This window comes from Cryptomeria japonica, chromosome 6 (assembly GCF_030272615.1).
Source record: "Cryptomeria japonica chromosome 6, Sugi_1.0, whole genome shotgun sequence".
NCBI classification, from domain to species: domain Eukaryota; kingdom Viridiplantae; phylum Streptophyta; class Pinopsida; order Cupressales; family Cupressaceae; genus Cryptomeria; species Cryptomeria japonica.
In genome coordinates this window covers 548,832,390-548,857,948 of record NC_081410.1, presented here as the reverse complement: position 1 = coordinate 548,857,948, position 25,559 = coordinate 548,832,390, and the positions used below count along the sequence as shown (strand labels likewise).

The following is a 25,559-nucleotide window of genomic DNA, read 5'->3' as shown; positions in this document are numbered from 1 at the left end:
GACAAGCTGGGCAAGAAGGCAAGTCAATAAGCCATGGGACCAATCCTCTCCAAAATTTCAAATGGTCCAACAAAACGAGGTGTCAACTTAGAGTCTTTCCCATAGGGGATAGGACTCTTTCATGGAAGAACCCTCAAGAACACCTTATCACCCACTGATAATTGTTGATCCACATGATGAGCATCTACATACTTCTTCTACTTGTCCTAGGCTACTATCAAATGTTCTCTAATACGAGTTACTTGTTGCTCCATATCCTGCAACATTTGTAGTGTCCCTTCTTGACTTATCTTTTGAGTTTGCTTCGATGGACTTATTTAGACTATTATGTGATGTTTTGATTCATGTTTATGACTCTATATATATCTTAGATGCTATTTTGATGATGTTAGACATTGATATGGACATATTCTATATGATAACTCTATGGATGATGACATTTATCCTTGATTATTATGATGATGGATTTGCATTGATGGTTTATATGCACTTGCTAACCTAGATGTGTTATATTGATTATGAGATTATGATGGCATTTTGTTTATACTAACCCCACCTCATGATTATGTTGGATGAGATAGTGTTATGATATGTGTGATTGTCTTATTATTGTTTTCGTAATAGGGATGATGTCATACCACTCGCTACAAGTATGATATGACGTTGACATTCTCTTTCACATGCCAGATTATTTATGATATATTATTGTATACATTCTATCATGCTTACTGGTGGTTACATGATTGTTGGTACTAGACATCGACTCCACCTAGTTTCACATGTTTGAGTGTGTCTCTATCCCAATGGCAAGTTGTTGGAGATGGTATGAGTTCCCTCTATACACTTTAGGCTTAAGTTGTCATCCTTGTCAGTTTGAGCGTCTTGGCGTGAGTCGTCGTGTTAGTCGCCTTGTGGCATTGTGAGTGATCGATTATTTAATTAATTAATAGTTGTCTCATATAGTTTATTATTAATGTTAAATTAATTGTTATATAGTATGGATATTTAATTATTATTGAGGTTTAATATTTATTTAGTGTTTTAATATTTATTTAATTGATTTAATGTTTATTTGATATTTATTTATTATTTGAATATTGTTTAGTTGTTATTTCTTATGTAGTTATGATTCTATATTTTGTTGTGGTGTTTAATTATAATTGCTTTTTACTTATTTATCATTGAGCTTTGATTTATTTTATTGGTCTTTGGTTTATTATTTTATTGCTTTATTGTTATTAGTTGTTATATTATTATCATGCTATTTGTTACTAATTGAGTAATCGAATATTATATTTGTACCTACCCTCTACCCTATTGGTTGAGATTTGGGGGTAAGTAAATAATACTATTTTATATTCTTACCTCGTATTTTGGAAGGAGTTGGTATAGAATATAGTTTACTGGAATATTTTGATTGGCTGAAATTCTTCTGTAGTTGTGAATGCATTTTATTTGTTTGGTTTTCCTGTGCGATTGTTGGGTTAGCCATTCTAGAATTTCTTTCTACATATCGGAGTTTTATGGTTTGGATTGGAGCATGACTAGATTATGCTAAAGGCTTGTTGGATTTGGATTTGGATTGTGCTTCACCAAATTTGCTTTACCGTTACTTCTAATTTCTAGGTCAGTTTAATTTTCTTATTCTCTGCAAATTTTCATTCTAGAAAAGATTATCTTCTCCATGCCTGTGATGAGTTTGTATGCTGGGAAATTTGGGGGAAATATCATATAGTATTATTAAAATAAGATTGAGTTAATTATATAGATATTGGGGACATTGTTATTAGTATTTGATTTGGATGATTATGCATTGTCTTTAGTATGAAGGTGCTAGAGTTCTTATGCTATTGGATTTATTTTGGATTAGCATTGTGTGATTTCTGGAGTTTTGGAAGTATTGTGAAGTTTGGCTTCTTGTGTTTAGTTAAAAAAACCATATTCATATTTTGGAGAAGTAATTTCTTTTGATTGGTGATTCTTATTTTGTTATTGGTTGTCCTTTGAGTTGTATTTGGCTTTGCGTCTCTTTCTGGATCGAATTGAGACGTTTATTGTGCCTTAGGATTATTTGATTTTTATTTTCGAATGCTTAAGTCCCATTTTTTTGTGTTCCTGAGACTGTGTTGAATGTGTTATTTTCTGAGTCAAATGCACCAAAGTTCAAGTCAAATATGCTGCAAAATCTATTGAATGTGCTATAAGATCTTTTGAATGTGTTGTAGGATTTGTTGAATGCACTACAAGATATGTTGAATGCGTTATTTTGTTGTATTTTCGTGTTGAGGCTATTTTGATCTTCTGAGTTTGGTTTTCTAGGTTCAGTCTTGTACCAGAGGCCTTTCGATGATGTTCCTAAGATTTTCCAGTACTGTTATGATTCAAATTTGGTTATTTGATGGGATTTTTAGCTCTGGCAAGTTGATTTGTGTCTTGTCATAGAGGTTGTATGTTTTCTCTAGCAAGTAGATAAGCCTTGCTATTGAGGGAAGTTTTATGGTTGCTCCAGTAAGTTGATGAGCCTTGTTGTTGATGTTTTGATGTTTATTATGGTTGAATGAGATGGATTCATTTTTTACTCTTATTATTACATGGTGATTTATTGTTGAGCCTCTTGGTTCATTTGGTTGACACTATGGTATTAGTATTAGGGTTTACAAATAGATTCAAAATTCAGCATAAACATTTTGGCATGTTCGATGGGACTCTTTTCCTTTTTTGTTTTTAATCATTTCTTGATTTTTCGTAGCATTTTTAGAAGTTGCAAGTTAGATCCATGATGATTTCACATTTTTTGAAGTTTTTGTCACATCTATGGGTTTAATTTTTATCATATTTATATTTCTATAAGGATATTTTGTTTCCACAAATACAATCATTTTTGTTGCATTTTTGGCAGGTCTTGGCACATCCCTAGTCATTTTTGTTGTGTTTCTGGTTAATTAGGGTTTTTGCTAAAAATATTTTGATCTCTACCCTTATTGTATTTTTGGTCGTTCCTACCACGTTTTTGGTAGTTTCGAGTGTGTATTTGGTTAATTCTACAATATCTCTAGTCATAATAGGGTTTTTGATAAGTATGTAACTTTCTATTTATGTTGCATGTCTAGTTGCTTTCTGCATTTCTCCGGTCCTTTGTATCACATATCTAGTGAATTCTAGCATGTATTTAGTTAATTTTGTCACCTCTATGATTTTTCTTGTCATGTGTTAGGTATGTTTAGTCGCTTCTCTAGTTTTTATAATCTTGTTTTTGTATTCAATCTTTTGCATTTTTAGATTTAGTTTCATCATTGACTAACACTTATTGGTACTAACAAAGTGGTGCAACTTGCTTTCGGTTGTATAAGGCCCCCTAAACTACTAAAACCTTTCTTGTAGGACCTACCATAAAAAGGGGTTATTTTTGCAACTAGTAACTCGTGGTAGGGATATCTAGTTGTGTTTGTGCTTTCTTTGATTAGCTCACATTTGGATTTGGTGCTTTAATAAGAACCTTTGTTTTTTGTGTCCAATGTGCTTGCACATTCCATTTAGGATAGAATCCAAGGTGTTGTGAAAGTATCTTCTCCCCTCACCTTCATGCATCCTAGGTGATAAAGAAATTATAATATATTCTTTTTCTTTTGTAGAGGGCCTACCTTTGGAGAAGTGATCACTCCAATAAGAACAACCTAAAGCAGTATTTTCCTTTAGGCCACTATATAAATAGAGAAAAAGTGAAATCTAGAGCCCAAGTGCCCATAATTGATATCGATGGTGTTAATTCATATTTGATTTGCGTCCATGTTGGGTTGACTACATACTTCAATGTCTCACCATAAAATGTATGTATGTGGGTGTCCCCAAATTATGACTAGAAACCTTGTTGTAGTATCCCACCCTTTTGATTGAGTGCTCATGGCATTCTCAGTGCAAGGGTATAGAATTGCAACCTAAAGTTACCATCCATATGTATTTCCTTGATTTGAGATTAAAAAAATTTAGGTTGTATAAGATAATTGTGGCTTTTGGAAAGATAGTGATTGGGTTATGCCTTCATACCTACAAGGGGCTACCCGTCCTTCTCTCATAAAGACAAGAATGCAAAATGCTCCTTAAGGTGTTGCATATTTGAGTTGATTAAATACCAAGTGCAGGCATGCGTTTGTTGCAATCAACCTTGACCTTAGGTGTAAAGAGTGTTTGGTGTGTCTTCTTTTGTGCCAAATCAGTAGAAATTTGGGCTTTGAGGAGCCTCAACCATACCCTTATCATTGTTCAATCAATCAATAGCCATTGTGTCTTTGTGTTTATAATATCTTTTGGCCACATTAATCATCAAACATTCAAATTGTGCCAATGTCTCCTATAGTAAACACTTTGTGGTGAGACACTCAAGTCTCTAGTCAACCCAACATGACCACAACAAATATTTAAATTGATGTCATCAACAATAATTATGGGCACTTGGGCTTTGAATTTTTCTTTTTCCCTATTTATATAACAACTCAAAGAAAAATAATGTTTTAGGTTGTTCCCCTTTGAGTGATCACTTCTCCAAAGGCAAGACCTCTACAAAAGAAAAAGAGGATATTGTGATTTTTCTTACACCCAAGATCCACTAAGGCGAGGAGAGATGATACTTTCATAACACCTTGGATTCTATCCTAAACAAAATGTGCAAGTGCACAAGACACAACAAACAAAGGTTCTTTTAAAAGCACCAAATCTAAATGTGAACTAATCTAAGAAATCACAAGCACAACTAGCTACCCCTACAAAAGCACAAGTTAGTAGTTGCAAAAATAACCTTTTTTTCACACTAGGTCCCATAAGAAAGGTCTTAGTAGTTTGGGGGGGCTTTATAACTAAAAGAAAGTTTTTCCACTTTATTAGTACCAACAAGGGTTAGTCAAAGATGAAACTAAATCTAAAAATGCAAAAACAAGATTTAAAAAACTAGAGACGCAACTGAATAGACCTAACATGTGACAAATACTAAATACACTCTAAAATTCATGAGATACACAGTAGAAAGGACTAGAGACATGCAAAAAGAAACTAGACACGCAACAAAATAAAAAAGTTGCAAACTTATTAGAAACCCTAATATGACTAGAGACGCGATAGAATTACCCAAATATGTGCCCGAAGCTACCAAATACGTGACAAGAACCAAAAAAAATGCGATTGGTAGAGATCAAAATAGTTTTAGCAAAAACCTTAATTAACTAGAAATGCGGCAAAAATGACCAAGGATGCACCAAGACCTACCAAAAATGCAACAAAATTGACCATATACATGAAAACAAAAGGTCTTGACATAAACAAAAATGCGACAAAAACTTCCAAAAATGTGAAATCATCACAAATCCAACTTGCAACTTCTAAAAATCAAGAAAAACTTAAGAAAATGATTAGGAACAAAAAGGGACAAGAGTCCCAACATGCGTGCCAAAATGATTATGCTAAAATTTGAATCTATATGTAAACCCTAATAAGATCTGACGTCTTGTTATGTTGATAAGAAGAAAAAGGTAAATGAATTAATATAATAAATAAAAATACTCATTTATTTAATAGAGGAAAGGCTAGATAAATTAAATAAATAAAATATTTACTTAATTTAGGAGAGAGGTGGAAGAATTAAATAAATAATAAATATTTATTTAAATTAGAAAGAAGAGGTTTAGAAAATTAATTAAATAAATAAATAATATTTATTTAATTAATACAATACATTAGGATAAAATAATCAAATAAATAATAAATATTTATTTTAAATAAAGGACAATTTAGGTGTCTACATTTTACATTCATTTTATTTGCATTCCTTATATTAATACACTTTACTCTTATCATATTGATCTTTTGTGTATCCTGTGCTTTCTATTAGGCCTCTAGATCTTAGGTGGCTATCTCCATAGCCAAAGCTTACATAGTATAAAATATATTTGAGTTCCTTTAAATAGTATTTTGGAAGATATTGAATGCATATGTTGTATATTATTGAAGCATTGAGTGTGCTCTTCTATTGCATCTATGGATGACCTGGAGAATTAGAAAGGTGTGATCGAAATTTTTGATTTAGGAGACTCTTCATTTGGATTTGTATTGAAGGTGAATTTTGGCATCTTGTTCGATCAAATTTGAGCTCACCATTGTATTCAAAGTGCACAAGAAAGTTAGATGCATCTTTTGTTTCATCTCAATTGGACTTTGGAGGCCAAATCTACAAGGGTTTGAAGATTAGAGGTGGTTGCCAAATCCGAAGGGTAGTTGTCACTTCATAGCATTTTAGGTCAAAACCAAACCAACCATGGTTCTCAAAAGGCCCAAAAATGTATAAATTAACTATTAGATTGTCAATTTAGAACAATCATTCTTGGGGAAAAAATTTAGCCTTAAGGCCCAACCTACGTAGCAGTACGATTTTTTTAAATAATTTTAATTTTCAACTAATGTTTATATTAAAAAAAATAAAAATAATACATAGTTAGTTTAAAATAAGGTTTATTTTTTAAATAAAAATAAAGAAGTTAAAAAGTGGTCTACATAGGCCTATGCAAGCACACCAAGGTACAACTATTTTGTGCTCTACATAGTGGTGTAGATGGTTTTTGATTTTGATGCATTAATTTACTAAAAAATTCAATTTTTCATAAGTGTTGTTGAATCGTTCCCATTTTTTGAACTCTCAGGGCTTCATTTAGGTTCATATAGATTCTTTTTCAAGTGTATTTTTTTAAAAGTCCATAGTTTTTCATTTATTTCACAATGGTGTTGTCAGTTTATAGCCATTGTGAGCAAACATTATATTTTCATGATATAGTCTTATTCAATAAAATTTTGAAATCGTATTCCATTGATCATGTATGTTTGATATATTGCATATTGATCAAATGATCTAGCATTATTTTGCCAATTGTAAGAATTGAAATCAGAAGATAACTTAGTCTTTTCTTGCAAGTGGTGATTGTAACCACACTAAGTATAAATTGTCAAATAAAGTGTCGAATCCTTTACCATTTTCTTGCAAGTAGTAATTATAACCATACTAAGTATAATGTGCCAAGTCCTTTTCTTGGGGGATGGTTCTTTTATTCATAGATTTGGGGGGTTGTGTTGTGTGATTGTGCTTTGAGTTCTCTCTCATGCTCTCAAATTTTGGTCATGGTCATCCTAAGTTTACTTTTTTAACTCCACATAACTTTGCAACATGAAAAATAAATGCATGGAATAAACTAATAGAAAAGGATTAATTCACTACATTGATGGGTCCATTCCAAAACCAACAAATCCTAATTTAAAAAGTGAATATCTCATGAAAATAACTATTGCTCTTGGAACTCTTGCAAAATTTATTTATGTTGATCTTATCTTTCATAGTGATAAGTTTAAAATAGCTAAGGATGCTTGGGATAAACTTTCTCAATTGTATGACAAGATTGATAAGATTACAAGATTCAAACTCGATAATGATCCCACTGTTACTGATAATTTTGATACTATCCAAGACTATGTAACTAAGGCTAATTAACTAAGAGAATAACTTAGAAATTGTGGTATTGATAAGAAGGATGCAAAGTTGATATTCAATTTGTTGGACAAGCTTCCTTTATGATATGCAACTTTTGTTTCTAACTTCTAGACCAGTCGATTGACTATATGGGAAGTGTGTATACCACACCATCATTTTATTCATTTACAAAGATGTTGATGCTTGAACAAACAAAGTCAGTCACAATGGGTATTCCCAAGTTATCCAAGTCACAATATTTGGTGGCAAGGCATGGGACAAGATCTAGCAATAAATAGAAGAACTCTAAGTACAAGCCACATAAAGATAGAGCACAATATTCTTCTCCTAAACAAAGAGACTTTTCATCCTCTTTCAAGAAGTGGAATTCATAGAAGGAGAAACCAACTTGTTCATACTATAATATAGTTGGTCGCTATGAGCATCATTGACATGCTAAGAAAATTGATGAATTGGAAAACATTCTCAAGAAGAATCACATCAAATTTCCATCTTCCTACAAAAAGGAAGCATCCCCTTCCATCTCTTCATAATCAAGGAAAGGGAAAGGACAAACACTTGTTGTAATCATGTATAATCTTCATAACAATGGATACTTAACTTAGGTGCTACACATTATATGGGTTCTAATAGAGAAAAAAATTCTTCGTTTGAGCCTTGTACAATACCACATATTCTTATAGCTGATAATACATAGGTGGAAGTTGTAGATAAACATTCAGTTGACATGGATGATGGATCACTTGAGATTGTTCTTTATGTTCATGATTTTTGTCCCAACCTTATTCTAGTTTACCAAATAAATTATCTTGGGAATGGTAATGGATTTGAGCTTCTTTAAATATAATTATGATTAAAGATCTTAAGGATGATGCCTCGGTTGTACTAGAAAAATCTAATCATGAAACTCAATTATATGCATTATCACACTTTGTGCCATGATATCCTTCTACAACATTACTTTCATTTTGATTTGGTGAGTAATACATGGCATGAGTGATTTGGTCATCTTAACTACCACTATATTCAATAGCTCAACTCACGGGATATGGTAAAAAATTCCCTTGAATAATCTTTTTAGATGGTGTATATTTAGATTGTACTATGTATAATCATCAAGAAGAGAAATTTAATAAAGGGAAGACTTGGAGGGCTTTAGAAGTCCTTTAGTAAGTTCACAATGATCTAGCGAAACCCTTTCTAGCTTTGTCTTTCAATGAGGATTGTTGTGTACTCACCTTCATTGATGACTACTATAGATTCACTTGGGCCTAATTTTTATGCTAGAAGAATAAAATCTTTGATGAGTTTGAAGAATTAAAGGCTCACGCTAAGAATAAATTTGGAAAGTATGTCAAGATTATATGCACTAACAATGGTTGGCAATATGTGAACCTTAATCTTGTACGCTTTTGTACTTTTGAAGGGATACATCTTCATAACTCAATTTGTAATTATCCTCAGATTTATGAATATTATTATAATTAGATCTAACTAATTGTTACTTAGATTTATTATTATAAATCAGGACATAATTAAACATAAATTCAAAAAATAAAATAAAAATTATTTACCTTTTATGCTAGTTGCAATCAAAGACATATTTTTGCCAAACCCCGATGCTAAAAACATACTTAAAATAGCTTAAAAAATAATCAAAATGTTTGAGTCATGAAAGTATAGATTTTCATGCTCCTGGTAGTGAATGGTGGTCAAATGACGCCTGTGTCTATATGTAATAGGAAACTAAGTTCATACTCTGCAATTTCCCTTGATTGAGGTGTGAAACCCTTAATCATATTTCTCCTTAGATAGCTACCTCGTAGGTGCTCAAATCTATGCCTTTATGCTCATGCCCAACTTGGTATAGCTCCTGCTTACCCCAGGAATTGGATGAACAACAAAATAATCCTCAATTGGCTTAGAATATTCAGTGTTTTAGGTGCACCTAAGGTTTCTTGGACCTTAATCGAGTCTTTACAACAATCCACCACCACAACACCTTGGATCTTCAAATTGATATTTCTCAGAATTTATCCTCAATCACCTAGCCCTTTCCATAGTTAGGGTTTTCATCTTGAAAATGATCACAACTTATGAAAACATTTCTACAAAATTAAGCCATCCTAAAATTTAATCAACAAATATATTTAAATATTAAATCCTATACAAGTCCTCTGAAAACCAATAGGCCTAGGCCGACTTATTAGCTTGGGTGTCAATTTTACTTTTCAAAATTTAAATTTTCTTTTATTTTATATTTAATATTAGCATTTTAAAACATTTATTTAATCATCCATTTTCCTACAAGTCAACTCTAAGGGGACATGACAATCCTCCCTCCTCAAGAGTGTGTGTCACCAAATAATTTCAAACTTGAATGCTCAAAGATCTTCACACCTTCCCAAGTGGTGTCCTCAAGGGGTAGATTATTCCACTTCACCAAATATTTTGGAATTACCTTATTTCTCAAAATTTTCTCCCTTACATCCAAGATTGCCTCAAGTTATAGAATCAATCTCCCCTCATCACCAAGTGGTGGCAACTCCAATGTTGGGGTGATTTTCTATCCAAGATCCTTCTTCAGGCATGACACTAGAATATGTTGTGAATGATGTTATTCTTAAGGAGGTCCAGATCACATGCAACCTCTCCAATCTTCCTCATGATCTTGTATGATCCATAAAACTATGGCTTTAACTTCTTAGCACACTTTTCTTTGACTCCAGACTATCTATAGAGTTGAAATCTCAAAAATAGCATATCTCCCACTTCAAATTCCCCCTTAGTTTGGTGGCAGTCAACATATAATTTTTTCTTGTTTTGAGAATATTATAGATTCCTTTGAGTACTTTCACAATATCCAAACTTTTCTAAATCAAATCTTTATCCCCTAGTACTCTGCTATCTAAAAGAATCAAATTGATGAAAGAGGTAGCATTGTAACCATAAAGTGCCTCAAAAGGAGTCGTACCAACTGACATGTGATGTGTGGTGTTGAAGAAATACTATATACAAGGTGCAACCACTTAATCCATATTATTTACTACCCTATAACATAGTCCCTCAAGTAGCCTAAACTATTCATTTGTTTATAATTTCAGTTTCCCCATCAAATTGTGGATGATAGCTAGTGCTTGGGGTAAACTTTGTGCTTATCATTAAAAAAAGATCTTGCCAAAACAAGCTGATAAAATTCTTATCACTATTACTTATAATGTTATTTGGAAACCCATGTGGTCTAAATAATCTCTCTAAAAAATAGATCAACAACTTGTGGAGCCTTGTAATCTAAAGAAATTGCATTCAAATGAGCATATTTAGTGAGCCTATTAAGAACCACATAGATACAATCCTTAACTTGCACCTTTGGAAACCATGTAATAAAATTTATGGAGATTCTCTCCCATTTTTTAATTTGGAATGGGCAAGGGCTGCAACAAACTAGTTGGAAACACATGCTCTATTTTATTTTGTTGGCATACCAAAAACTCTCTAGCATGTTGCAACACATCATTTTTTAGCTCTTTCCATGAAAAATGTTCCCTTGGTAGCTTATGTGCCTTGTAGAAGCCCGAATGACCAATAAGTGATGGGTCATGACATGTCCTCAAAATTCTTTCCTTCACCTTTGATTCTAATATAATATACACCTAGTATTTGTAGAGGATGAGTTCATCAACCATCTCAAACATGTCATCTTGTAACTTCCCATCCAAATTGTCAATACCAATTATATTCTTCACATATTCAACCATTATGGTAGCCTTCCAATAATCATATATACGAGTTATAGAGAAAAAATAGGTCTTCCTAGAGAGTCCATCAACCACCACATTATTCTTCCCCTTCACATACTCAATGTCAAAATCATCGGCTTGAAGTTTACTTACCCATTTTTACTATCTATCTTTTAAATCCTGTTGATTGAGGAATAACTTCAAGCTCTTATGATCCTTTTTTATCATGAAATTCCCACAATCCAAGTACTACTAGAATTTGGCTAGTGCATGCATGATGGTAAATATCTCTTTGTCATAAATAGAGAAGCTTCTCTCCATCTCCTTAAGCTTCCTACACTCAAATGCTATGGGGTGTCTATTTTGCATCAAGACTCCTCTAATACCCTCTCCTAAAGTATCAAATTTTAAAACAAAAGGAAGTGAGAATTTTGGTATAGCCAAAATAGGGAACGAACTCATTACATCCTTGAGTTTATCAAAATATTATTGTGTTTCTAGACTCCAATAAAATGTCCCCTTCTTTCTCAAATTGATCAATGGAGCTACAAGTTGTGAGAACCCTTTCACAAACTTCCTATAGTAGCTTCAAAGTCCCACAAATCCCCTCAAATGTAATAAATTCCTTGGTCTAGGGCAACCCTAAATTGCCTTGATCTTCTCCTCATCCACCATAAACCCTTGGATGTTAATCTTATACCCCAAGTATATATCTCAGTCAACCCAAACTCACATTTGGATGCTTTAGCATACAATAAATAATACTCAAGTATGCCATGGACCTCATCTATATTATTAAGATGATCCTCTGGTGTCTTACTGTGAATCAAAATGTCATCAAAGAAAAACAATATGAAATTCTTCATTTGTAGGATGAATATCCAATTCATGCATGACTAGAAAATAGGAGGTGTACTAGTCAATCCAAATTGCATGGCCAATAACACATAATTCCCATGGTGACACCTAAAACCTATCTTGTGCACATCCTCCTCTCAAACCCTTATTTGGTGATATTCAAGTCATCAATCAATATTGGATAAGTACACCACATCATGAAGCTCATTTATCAACTCATCAATCCTTGGTATGGAGTAGAAATTCTTGATTGTATTTTTTTAGGGCTCTCTAATAAATGCACATCCTCACAGTCCCATAGTTTTCTTAATAAATACCACATATGAAGCAAATGGGCTTGAAATAGGTTGTAAGTGTACTATATCCAATAACTCCTTAATCAACTTTTCAATATATTCCTTAGATCTCCTAGGGTGACAATATGGAGTAGTGATGATTGGTTTTGATTTGTCCTCAAGATTAATCGCGTGTTGAAACTTCTATCTAGTGGTAGACCAAGAGAAATATCATCGAATACCTTATTGTGTTTTTCTAAGATGGACAAATATTAATATGATAGGATCTCCCACCCTTGGAGCTACTTGTATCTACAATCAAACACTTGGCTACCCATTCTTCCTAATCTCTACAAAAATCTATCTCCATCCTCTTGGTAGAAAAAATCAGGGGGCCCCCATTGGAAAGGCCATGAAGAACTACCTTATTTCCATTAGTTTTTAACTTCAACTCCATAGTTTGATAGCTCTATGTATATTTACCAAGAGAGTGTAGTCATTGTACACCCAAAACCAACTTTGTATCATGGATGCCAGTCACATAGAAATCATCTCGCATCTTTTATCCCCCTAAAGTCAACTCCAATTGTTGAATCCTTTAGTTGCAGGGAAGAGCACACTCATTTTCCACTACAACATAAAGTATTTGAAATCTTGTGTCTTCAATACCATCCAATTTAGTAGCCCTCTGTAAATGAAATTATGGGTGGCTCCGTTATCTATTATAATTATCACCCTTTGTCCTCACAAGACTCATCTAATAGAGAAGGAATGATACCCAAGTGCCCCTGATAGTATTCCAAGTGTACCTCTTGGATTCTCTCTTCCTTGGTCCTCATGCTCAACCTCATCCATAGCTCCTTCAATCTTAGGATCATCATCCTTTTGATTCTCATTAGAGACCAACTCTATATAATGTATTTTCCCCTTTCCCAAGCACTTTTGGCCTAGCTACCATGGCTTTATCAATATGAAATTTATCTTTTTTCTTTAGAGTTCATTCTTGGATGTCTCAATTTATTTTGGCTTAGGGGTAATGCCTTTGGTGGAGGCATGCTCTTTTGAGGACGGCTCTTTGGAAAAATAGGAGGTGCATTATTCTATCCCTAGCCACTAAATCCTCCATATTTAGAGCCCTCCTAATAGCTATTTGTAAATAACTTGGACCGAATTCCCTTACCAAACCTTGAGGGTTTCAAATAGGCCCTCTATAAAAAGGATTATGAGCCTTTTTTTGTCATGTTTATGACAATCACCAAAATCCAAGATGGAATTCTTCTACATAGTGTTCCATTAAGCCTTCTTGCTTCAGCCATGCTACTTCTCTAAATGAATCTCTAGATCCCTCCTATCAAACCTTTATGTCAATATTTGGTTGAATTATTCTAAGGTGGTGATTGAATCATTCCCTTGGGTCATCATGTCATGATACCACCATTTATGAGGCACACCTTCTATATGCAAGGTGAAAAATGAAAAAATTGATGGCCTCTTCTTCAAACACTAGATTCAAGGAGAAGTATGTATCCAATTTCTACAACCAAGCTCTTGTGGACAGTTTTTAGATCCATCAAAAGTGGGAATGGTGATCTTTCCTAAGCAGTTTTGTCTATCTTTTTGAGGTTGTTCATCATACTTTCTCCCCCTACGCCTATTTATTGTCTTCATTTCAAAGTATTTTATAAAATTATGGGAAATGCTTAGGAAATTGTACTCATCATGAAGTCTTGTCATTTCATCTCCTCAAGTAATTTACTCTTCTTCCATGGTTGTTTCCCCTTCCTTTTCCATAAATTTGTCTCTAAAGGTTCTTAGGTTTGGGTTAGTTGAGACATTATCACCACCAGAGCTACTCCCTTTAATACCATTTTGAATAGGTCTATTGACACTCAACTGTTGATCCAACCCTCTTAGGAGTTAGACCATCTTGACCATGGTGTCCCTCATATTAGTCTGAAACTCTTTGGTTTCCCTAATGAATTCATGAGAGTTGTATTCATATTTTTCACCATGGTTGCTTCTTTTTTCTTCTCCCTTTGCTAATACCTCAACCCTTTTTCATTCAATCTCATGAATCTACATAGACTCATAGGATATCATGATGCCAAGTTCTGATACCAATGTAAGTATTCTAGGGTTTATAAATATTATTGTAATTAGATTTGATTAGATATTAATCAAGTTTAATGTTTTAAAATATGGCATAACTGAACATAAATGCAAAAAGAAAAAAAAAGATTATTTAGCTTTTATACTAGCTACAATCAAAGGCATATTTTTGTCGAACCCTAGTGCTAAAAACATAGATAAAATAGCTTCATAAATAATCAAAAATTTGTAGTCATGGAAGTATAGACTTTCATCTTGTTGGTAATGAACAATGACCAAATGAGGCTTGATCTAAGAGCTCTAATATGTAATAATAGTTTATCCAGATTTTCGTGTTGTTGGTAATGAACAATGACCAAATGAGGCTTGATCTAAGAGCTCTAATATGTAATAATAGTCTATCCACCCCTAGGAGATTGATTTCATACCCCACAAGCACCCTAGATTGAGGCATGAAATCCTCAATTTGATTTCTCCTTAGATGGCTACCTCTCATGCACCCAAATATGTCCTTGTATGCTTGTGCTAAGCCTGCTATAGCCTTAGGTTACTTCAAGACCTAGATGAATATCAAAACAACCCTCTATTAAATTTGAATATTCAATGTTTTGGGTACACCTAGGGCTTCTTGGATATTTAATTGAGTCTTTACAATAGTCCACCACCACAACACCCTAGATCTATTATGAAATATGAAGTTGTGAATTAAAATAATGAAAACAATGCAATGTAATACTAAAATTCATATTCACAAAATCACTCAATTTAGCCAAATATATATGATTAAAATAAAATGATAAACTATAATACCATAGAAAAGACCTTAGTTTGCTTGAATCTTTCTTGGTAAATACTTGAATGCTTGATGTAGATTTGCTCTCAAAATTTGTAGCATAACTTTGATATTATCATGATAGTATGAAGGATTGATGCTTGAAATTTTGATGATAGTGTAGGTGCTCAAAAGTGCTAGCTATAGGGATAAATGAATGAGTGAAGCTCTTACTTATATTCCTCACATAACATTTGATCAGATGTGGAGATTAAATGACAAGATTGAAATGGATGAGAATAAATTTGAGAGAGGGTAGGACCTATAATGCATATGGATTGATAGGGTGAAAGGATAAGAAAGGATGCAAATGTGTAAAGTAAATAAATAAAAATATTATTTTAATTATTTGAGGGGGGGGAATTTTAAAAATTATTGAATTTATTTAATTTGAGAGGGAAGTGTTAATTAATTAAATAATTTTTGAAAATGATTAAATTATAGACGACCAAAAGATGAATTTAATCAATAATAGAGAGAAAAAGATAATGAACTAATTAGAGGGAAATGATGATATAATTAAATAACTAAAAATGTTTTAATTAATAATAAAGAGAAAAAGATAATGAATTAATTAAATCATAAAATTATTAAATTAATAGAGGAAATGTTAGCTTAATTAAATAATTTAAAAGCTATTTAATAAATATGGATAGAAGGACAGTGATGAGAAGGCAATAACAAGATGAAAATGCATTAGTCATTTCTAGATGTCTAAATTTTGCCCCTCTTTGAGATTATGTTTTTTAAATTGTTGTTTCAAACAAAAAATGATATTAATGATATGCCCCAATGATAGGATAGAAGGTTAGAAGAATAGATGGATGCCCCCTCAAGAGATTGGTCATAAAAATACATTTCAAGTCAAACTATCAAAAATAGATATGAAAGAAAAGTGTGTGTAAAAGATGTGTGAATGCAATTGCATGGAACTATATGCAAGTTAGCCCATTGATCATATTTATGGTGAATCATATAAATGGATAATAGAATCGAATGACAGAAGTATAAGATGGATAAGATATGATAGGATATGCAAGATGGGTGGATGTGATAGGAAATTAAAAATGGGTGGATATGCCTTTTGTTATGTGCTACACTTTGTATCATCATTGAGCATTTTATGGAGCGGACCATACATAGGAAAAAATGAACAATGTCAAAGATCAAAGATTAAGATGAATGAGAAAATTAATGAGAAAATGATAAAATCATGAACATGCCCCATTCCTTGCTCTCCACCATGATATCAAGATCAAGGCTTCCACAAGATTCCTTGGAATAGGTGAAAAGAAAAGATCAACAAGATTCAAATACAATAAAAGATCATGCCCCATTCCTCACTGTCCACCATGATATCGAGATAATGGCTTCGACAAGCTTCCTCGGAATAGGTGAAAATATCTAAGATAAAAGATCAAAGATGAAGGATCAAAGATAAGAGATCAAAGATAAGAGATCAAAGACCAAAGATTAAGATTAAGACAAAAAGATCAAGGATTGAGATAAAAAGATCAAAGCTCCAAGGATCAAGATAAAATGATAATTGCAAATAGATTTGAAGGAAAAATCAACAAGCAAAAGGACCAAATGAAAAACAAATTAGTAGCCAACATATCTCTTGCCAAAAGGATAAGCTTAGGATAGATCGATAACACCTAATAAAGGATAGGTACATCCATAAAGGCATATATAGATAGATAAGTCTCTCACTTATGATTTTTCATGAAAGCTCAATACTTTATCTCATTATAAAATAAAAAGTTTGAATTTTTTTTGTTTTGGTTTCAAGTTTAGGTTTATAATATTTTTTTATAAAGATAATGATATTGACCCACTCCCATGAGTAGGTCAAGGAGATGCCCCCACTTAGGTATAGGTATGGTGAGACAGAAAAGAGAATAATCTTTATTATAGTGTGATCAAATTTTGACTCAAGAATCTACCTTATGAGTTTTTATCTTCTTCTTGTAGCTACCACAATGGTGGTTTTGATAAGGTTGTAAATAATAGCTAGATAGGAAAGCTAAGAAAAAAATCAAGAACAAAGATGGAATGGAGAGACTTACATAGGATGAAGCATATATGATAAATAACATAGATAAGATAATAAAAATCAAGGAAAGGAAGGTGGAATGAATTTGGATAGGATGGGGGGATATATGATGGAATGGATGACTTAGGGGCGGATGAGGCTTTGGGGTGTGAAAATTTGGATGATTTGATAGGCATTTTTTGGATAGTTATGATTGGATCTTTTGGAGACTTGGGATAATGAGGTGGGGTAGGGATATCTTGATTCTCTTGTGGAATAGGATAGTTGGATGGGATGGAAATGATATCTTGCTTTTGAGCTAGATGAATAGAAGAACATACCTCATCATCACTTGAAGAAGAGTCAACAAAGACACTAAAATACAAAGTATCAATAGAAGTTTGAGATCCATACGGTGAAGGAGTATTATCAAGTGTAAGAATATGATTATCTTAAGTATCAAGGGAAGAGAACAAGGCTTTCATCCTACAAGAGATTCATGGACTTTGAATATTCAGCAAGATGAGGAAGAAAACATTGAAAAAACATGTTACTAAGATCATGGACTATGTGAGCTATGATGCAAGTAGAACAAGGCTTCTTAATGAGATGAGGATGAGAGATATCTATGCAATAAAACTAGTACCAACATCATTTTCCTCCTAAAATATATTATCACGATCTAGGTCATGGAGACAAACACAATAAAGTCTTCAATTGTAGAAGGAAAAATGTTTATAATATTCATAAAAGAGGAAATAGTAGACATGCATTCTTGGATCTCATATAGGAACATGCATATGCATCTATACTATTAAAAAATGTCATGCCATCTAATATATATGGATAGTAATCATAGTAGTCAAGAAAATAAGAAACCAAATTATAGTACATAATGTAAACATTTAGGAATTCCTCAAAGAAAGAGATTGCAAGGTTCATGGGAAAATATGAAAAATATAAAAATTAACCGAGAATGAGTGGGTAATTGGGTGAAGAGGTAGTAAAGGAGGTTAGGGGAAGACGTATATAGAATTATATGAAGGGGAGAAAATAATGGTTCAACAAGAGGTCATCATGTTTGTGTTGTTGGACTATGGAAATGGCCTTTGTGCAAGCAAGTAAAATTTATTTTTATTTAATTTTCAAAGGAAAAATATAGAAGAAGAAAATATGTTGGCATTGAAGTATCAAGTTCACCAAAATGGATTAGGAAAATTAACTACCCATGCATTAAATTAAATCAAATTATAATAATAATGTGTATTATTTATTAATAAAATAAGTGAAGTTAGATTAATTTAACTATACATAATAGAGTTGGTAGAATGAATAAACGAAAATAGATTTTATGTTAAAAGAAGAAGGTAAAAAGAAAGGAAAGGAACATGAAACCTAATTTAGGTGACCAATAGAAGCCAAACTATTGGTGTTAATTAGGGGTAGAATATAGAGACACGAGTACTATTATAGCTAGGAAATTCTACACAAGATGAAATCACAATTCAAATACTACAACATGGTTGTTGTTTAGTTTGCATTGTGCATTTACATTTTTATGTGGAGACAAATCTATAGGCCATATAGATGACTTCAATCTACAAAATCAACAAAATATACATAGCACCAAGTCATAGTAAAATGTAGAACAAAAGTAATAGATAGTTTATAAAGTTATTTGAGCAATGTAGATGAATTAAAACTAGATTTAGAAAAATGAAATAGTAGAGAGGGTAAGAAGCATGTAAGATACCAAAAATGAGAGTCAAGATTAGACAAGAAAAAATCATGAAGTGCCATGGAACCTAAGTTTGAGACAAATGAGAAATTGTGTGATTACTTGGGAGCTTGCTATTATAGTCAAGGACCAAACTTGTTCTTTAAACCTCCACAAACAATCAAATAGAAAATATATTGGATTGTGTGTGCTCTTAATCCTATAGGCATCTAGAACTAAGAACAATAATGTAAATGAAAATGGAAAAATAAGAAATAGCAATTCATTTACTATTTTTCCAATGTGTATGAAGGAGAGTTAGGAGACATAAAGTCCAAAATTGCCACTAAGATAATTGAATTTAAAATAACAAAGAAAGAGGGAAATTGTTGTTTGGTTTATATTCAATCTTCTAAAGGGTGAGAGAATCGATCTCTCTTTATATCTAGCAATGGTGCCCCTTCATCAAGGGTTAACACCCTTCAAACCAAAATTAATGTATATTCAAACGTATATGGAGCATTGTAGTTAATAGGGTCGGCTCATATATAAAAGGAATAATCGCAAGATACAAATGAGCATATCTGAAAGGCTAAATGCTTATTTGGATAATATCGGTTGCCAAAGGATTACTCTCATAGCTATATACGACAACAAAAATCACATAAGACCCTCTCAAGCAAGTTGAGTCAAATATTGCATGTAGAAAACATCACAATGACAATGCATAATGCTTAAAAAACTAGAGTTTATTGTAGAATGCTATAGTGTTGAAAAAATTCTAGAAGATTCTAGAAGTTAGAGGGGGTTGAAAGAGAAGACTTGGGAGCCAAAAAGTAACTTTATAAGGGATTAAAACCAATAGGAATCCCATTTGAATTTTATAATCCATGAATTATTATTTTGAGCAAAATAATAAATTAGAATCTATTAGCAAAATCACCATAAATGGGTAGATGAAAATTACAAAGGGACATTTAAAATAATAATGTTTTTGGCCATTAATGAACATTTGTAAAATTGTATGACACAAGATGAGATCATGACTACATAAACATCTACATGACCATGTTTTAGTCATGAAAAAACATAATGTAAGTTGTAAAAGATGACATAAACTACATAGTATATATAATTTTTTTTTTTAAACATTACATAAAACATACAAATTTTGCATCTATACTAGGGAAAGAGGTAATTTAATGAGTTAAAATGACTTTTAAAATGTACTATAGAAATGAACCCTAAAACAAATATAATTTGTACATAGTGTAACAATTGTAGGGTATATAGTTTTTGTTTTTGACATTACACAATGCTAGAGAATTAATGCATTGGTTGATATACTAAATATCCAATCTTGGTGATCATAAGGGTATAAATCCCATGTTTTGTGGATTAGTCAAATGTCGAGAATTGATTTAATGATTTAAATAAGTTTCCACATGTCAAGTAGTTATCCAAGATGCTTAATATATCCTTATCAATATAGATGTATATGCTAGATAATGCTTTGATGATGATATGGTTGTGCATTAGATGTATATATGGATAGATTAATTGGTTAGGATTGGATGTCTTAAATGAATTAGGGTTTATCCTTTAATACAAAATCTTTGAGTCTAAATCTGAATATTTTATGCTCAAGTCAATAAGTAACAACTAATTGGAAGAGGGTAGAATCAGGCCTATAATTAATTTAAAATTTTAGGGGTTTTAAACTACAACTACAATTTCAAACTAGGTGTAGAACCACACATGAGATTCAACCTAAGTTAGGGAATGTGGAATTTCTAGATCAAATCTAGATCCCTGAGATGCATGGAGTAAGGTTTATTCATGGATATGTTTAATTACCAACTTTTACGTAGAAACATGCCACTCATACATTAATTATTGCATAGGATACAAATAGATCAAAATGAGTCTTAAATGAAAGGCAAACATATATGATATTCATCCTTACAATTAGCAATCGAAGATAATATCTAGATGATAATAAAAAAATCCTCAATCCAATCTCAAGGCGACTTGAATGAATAAATTAAATATTTTAATATTGCACACGACCCAAGAAGCCTATAGGACCTAAGAACACCATAAAAAAATCCTTAGCAATAGGACATCATATCCTTAAGAAATTGCAACTTCCTTTCCAAAATAGTTCTTCGACGGTAGATCTTGATCAACAAATTTGTTGTTTTTCCCAGCCTTTGGTGAACTAGTTCCCTCTAGTTGTGGTAACTTAGAGAAAGGAGGATTTCTAGTTTAGATGTATGCTAAATTAGCATGTTGTAATCCACTTAATGTGAAGGTCTAGAAGTTTATATCTATATAATCCAACTATCGATATCTATATAATCCAACTATTACCTTAAAAAAAAGAAAAACAAGTCATATTTAACAACCTAGAAACCAAATTCAACCCTTAGATGACTTTGACAAATTAATCCCCCTTATTCATAACAAGAGTCATGATAAAACTAGAGTCCCTACCTATTGAGTCGTGATGCAACTAGAGTCCCTACCTATTTGCTAAAAACTAACGAGTTATTGTTTTTGTCAAAAAAATAGAAGGATTGCTTGTTGTTTAGATTTCATAAGTAGCTTAGTGATTGATGTTATGTGGTTTTTGTCTTGTCTAGTACCTCAAGCCAACTATCTTTTGTTTGCCATCATTTTTGTTTTGATGTTGAAACAAACATACAAATATTTCAACAGTGAAAGTGAAAAAAGACAATTGATGGACTAATCTAACATTAGCCTAAAACTACCAATTGCACCTTGGTGTGCAATATGTATGTCGAAGAGGCATGGAAGGTCAATTAGGGAATTTTTTGGTCTATTAGTTGCATACTCTTGTGTATTAAATGAGGTCAATTGGCAAGCCATTTAGCAAGTGATGTTGTTTGTGCAACAAAGGTCTTAATGAAGGAATTATATCTTCAAATAAACTATGCATCCACCTACAAAGATCCAATCAGGAGTGAAATAAAACCTATAAATTTAGAAGATAATTAAGCTCATGTTATGTTCATAATAGGGAGAGAAGGAGAGATGGAGTGGGGAAGAGTGAGAGAGAGGGGGTAAGGAGATAGAGATAAAAAAGCTATAGATAAATATGGAGATGGAGGAGAGAGAGAGAGAGAGAGAGAGAGAGAGAGAGAGAGAGATGTATAGATAGAAATAGAGTGAGGGAGAGAGATAGGGGTGGAGAGAGAGGATGAGATAAAAATATTGAGATAAAGGGAGATTTGGGACGAAGTATGGAGAGATAGCTTGATAAAGAGACAATGAGATATATATATAGAGGCTTAAGAATAGCGAGAGAGACATAGATGGACAAAGAGGGATAGACATAAATGAATAGAGGGACACATGTCTACATATAGAGGGAGTAGGAGGAATATAGAGCGAGACAAACATAAATAGAGAGGTAGGAAGATAGAGAGGGAGATATAAAGCAAAAGAGATAGAAAGATGTAGAGGAAGAGGGAGAAGGAAAGATAGATCTAGATGGTGGTATATAGTGATTGAGAGTATTAAGGATCCATTGCCAATACACACATGTTATGTTTGTGATAGGGAGAGAGGGGGAGAGGAAGAGACATGTATATAAAGAGGAAGAGATAAATATATAGGAAATGGTATATAATATAATATATATAATAATTTATAATATTAAAATATTGCATATAATAGTAAGTATAAATTATATTATATATGTTAAAAATGAAATAAATATAATTGAATAATAATTTTATATAAAAATTAAATATATAACATTTAACTATATAATATTATTATATAAAGATTTTTTTTTTAAATGGAGCATGTTTATATCATATTAATTTATTTTATAATATTATATTAGTTAAATAAATTATATTTCTTTATCTAAATTTAAATATTGAAAATTATAAGAATATAAAATATTGATATTACAAACAATAATAACATTAATTGAAAGATAAATTCAATATTAACAAATAATTTTTTAATTATTAAATTGAACATAAATATAGTTAAATTGTTAAATAAATTAAATTAAAAAAATTAAAACTATAAATGAAATAAAATAAAATAAACTATATGAAAATTGATACAATTTACATTTGAACTTTTACATTAAAATTACAAGTAAAATCATAGAAAAAGCTAAAAAAACAAAAAAAAAAAATGAAAAAAACATATTCAAAATATTTAAAAAATATATAATTTTGTTTATGCAATTTAAAAAAAATTGATATCATAAATAATGTCAAATATTATTATTTTTTATTTTATTTTATTTTTTTGAAAAAAAGGTGGCAGTGCCACTTAATATATTTTATTTATATATTTCTTTACACAAGTTAATTCAAAGAGCTCCCAGAGAAAAGAACCAGAAATAAAAACTTCGATCCTTGCTCGATATTACATAGAAAGGTTGTGAAATTTAAATCCCTAATATGCCACAAAAGTACAATATATCTCGTAATGTCCAAAACACCAAATGCCACAAATCATCCCCAAGTATCAAATGCTTCCTCGAGTATGTTGACCAAGATGAAGTTTGAATCAAAACATCATGAAAGTTGTACACATTTACATAACAGTCCACAGTCTGCCTCGCTTCATAGATGCCCAAATCAACATCCATTCACATCATTCAGATACTGCACAACCACAGAACCCTGCAATTATAATACTTCACATACCAACTTTTTATCATTATGAAAACAACTGCATAACCATGTGCAATATTATCCTGTACCCATGTCCTTCAAAATTAATTTTCTAAGGATTGGAAAAGAATCGAGATCACAATTCGGACCCATCATATTAAGTTCCACCTTGGAACTTCCCATATTTGCCAAATGATTTGCAACTCGGTTTCCTTCTCTATACACACGTGAAATAGTAAAATTTACAAATGTATCAATGAGTGCCCATGCTTGTTCAAGAAAATATCTTATCTCCCAATTGTCGATATTTCTCTTTATGCAAGCGTTGATAATAATAGCTGAGTCGCCTTCGATGTGAATATAAGAGATGTTCAATTTTTTAACTATTAGAATGCCTTCAAGCAAAGCATATGCCTCTGCGTAGTTGTTAGTACCCGGTGGAATGGAAACAAACTTCAAAGAAAAAACACACCCTGTGTGGTCCCTAATGCATATTCCTACTCTTGCATCACCTGGGTTCCCTTTAGAGGAGCCATCAAAATTCAATTTAAAATGTGTTCAATTCGGAGGACACCATTTCACTTTATTTCCATCAATTTTACTAATCCTCACTCTTGGAAAGCAAGGTGATACAGGAATAGAGATGTCCTTCCAACATTTAATAACCTGACTATCCCAAGAAGTAAATTCCCTATTTGGATTGAACTGATTTGAAACATGAGCATTAACCAGTTATGATATTGATTTTTCAATGTAATTGAAAACATCAGAAACAGGAGATGTCTGCTTTCTAAAAATACGCTTATTTCTTTCCCACCAAAGTGACCATACTACTATGGATGGGATCACTTTCCAAATGCATGCAAAAAGAGAGGATGAGTATAAGACTGGCTAGGACTGGAACAAATCTCATACATTATTTGGAAGAAGGATGCTAAAGGAAAGTTTAGCAAGCACAAAAATCCAACAATAATGAGCAAAATCACATTGGAGGAGGAGATGATCTAATGTTTCATTATGCTCACCACAAAGTACACAAGCAAATGGAGGTGCAATATTCAATTTATCAAGTCTCTCACAGGTAAGTATTCTCTTATGTAGAGAAAGCCAAGCAAACATCCCTGCCTTGGGAAGAATATTGTTGTTCCAACAGAAGTTATAAGCTCTTTGTGAATAGGATTGAACCGACATCTGATGAATTGCCTTATACCCTTCCTTGATAGAGTACTTTTCATTCTGCGTGGGGAACCATATCAATTTGTTTGAACCATTAGAGATAAAAATAATGTGATTCTTGAGAATCAAATAAAAATTTACCTTTTGAGCCAGGGAGATTGGGAGTGAAGCTGGATTCTTCCAAATGACACGATTTGAAGGCTTCTCAAGATCATCTATGTAATCATAAATGTAAGATCCCCATTGAGTAATAAATATGGGGATTGCATCTACTAGAGATTCCTCAAGATTAAGAGGGGAGAGACCACTCCATGAATCATGCCAGAAGTTGACATCTTTGCCATTATGTACTTGCCAAGATAAATATCTAGTAATCACATTCCTAGAAGCCATCATGAAGTTCCAAACTGCAGAGCCTGATGGAGGATCAAGGATAGTAAACATACGTGATGGGGTAGGAGTATCTAAATAATTTGCTTGCATAATTTGACACCACAAAGCATGTGGTTTTACATAAATATTCCAAACCAACTTTCCCCCAAAGGCCTTGTTCCTTTTTGAAAGATCGTGTAGACCAACCCCGCCTGTAGATTTACTTGTAGTATTTTGTTGAGAGACACAAGTAGGA

At 32.3% G+C, this 25,559-nt stretch overlaps 1 long non-coding RNA gene across 2 annotated transcripts in view; it reads right to left on the bottom strand.

The window, feature by feature from the left end:
* The window catches only part of LOC131073038 (uncharacterized), a 103,325-nt gene that overhangs the window by 58,450 nt on the left and 19,316 nt on the right, over positions 1-25,559 (bottom strand). The window contains exon 3 of one of the 2 annotated variants that reach the window (XR_009112820.2): positions 23,525-23,746. The exons of the other annotated variant lie outside the window; for it this stretch is intronic. This is a non-coding gene — a long non-coding RNA (uncharacterized LOC131073038). Of the gene's footprint in view, positions 1-23,524; positions 23,747-25,559 lie in introns of those variants that run through there. 2 annotated transcript variants of the gene reach the window in all.